The following is a 1,182-nucleotide window of genomic DNA, read 5'->3' as shown; positions in this document are numbered from 1 at the left end:
TGATATTTTGAACTATTTGACAACCATCGGTATAATTGACGACAAAAACAACTTGACTGCTGAATACGTTCCATTTATGGGCAACACTTTCCACAGATCCTGGTATGTTCCTCAAGGTGCCCGTGTGTACACTGAAAAGTTCCAATGTTCTAATGACACTTACGTCAGATACGCCATTAACGATGCCGTTATCCCAATTGAAACCTGTTCTACCGGTCCAGGGTTCTCTTGTGAAGTAAATGACTTCTACGACTACGCTGAAAAGAGAGTTGCCGGTACCGACTTCCTAAAGGTCTGTAACGTCAGCAGCGTCAGCAACGTCACTGAATTGACCTTCTTCTGGGACTGGAACACCACCCACTACAACGCCACTTTACTAAAACAATGATCTGTGCGACTACATAATATATCTTAAATTAAATACCAATACCAAAAGTTTTTTATCTCATTATCTTCGTAAGTTTGCGATCCACACGTGGGTCCGAAACAGGTAAATAGATGATTCCGGTCCCTGTCATCGGTCAAAACCCGCATGTTATATCATCATGTTGGTCGCCTGGGTAGGCACGCCTGTAATTTTCAGTACGAAACCTTAAGCGCATATGCAAAGTGTAAGGGAAAGGGAAACCCAAAGAACTGGCATCGCAAATGTGAAAAAATAGAAGGAAAAAAAAAAAAGAAAAAATCAGACAAGACATACCCATTTGGGTAAGAGTAAACAGCTATAAATTGCAAAGTGAAAATTATATATAAGCTGACAATGACTGTCAAATAAAGTTTGATTAGATCTTGAGTTGTAAAATTGAAAATAACAAAAGAGCAAGCACAATTCGAATTTAACGATGTTTAAGTCTATTGTCTGTTCAGTTTTAGCCGCTTCTTTGGTTAATGCAGGTACTATTCCTCTTGGCAAGCTAGCCGATATCGCCAAGATTGGTACCCAAGAAGAAATCATTCCATTCTTGGGTGGTGCAGGACCATACTTCTCTTTCCCTGGCGACTATGGTATTTCTCGTGACTTACCTGAAGGTTGTGAAATGAAGCAATTGCAAATGCTCGGTAGACACGGTGAAAGATACCCCACCTATAGTAAGGCTAAGACCATTAAAAAAACATGGTACAAGTTGAGCAACTACACTCGCCAATTCAACGGCTCATTGACATTTTTGAACGATGATTATG

The sequence above is a fragment of the Saccharomyces eubayanus genome, chromosome IV (genome assembly GCF_001298625.1).
Source record: "Saccharomyces eubayanus strain FM1318 chromosome IV, whole genome shotgun sequence".
NCBI lineage: Eukaryota > Fungi > Ascomycota > Saccharomycetes > Saccharomycetales > Saccharomycetaceae > Saccharomyces > Saccharomyces eubayanus.
The sequence above is the reverse complement of the archived record's forward strand: the minus strand, read 5'-3'. Positions refer to the sequence as shown.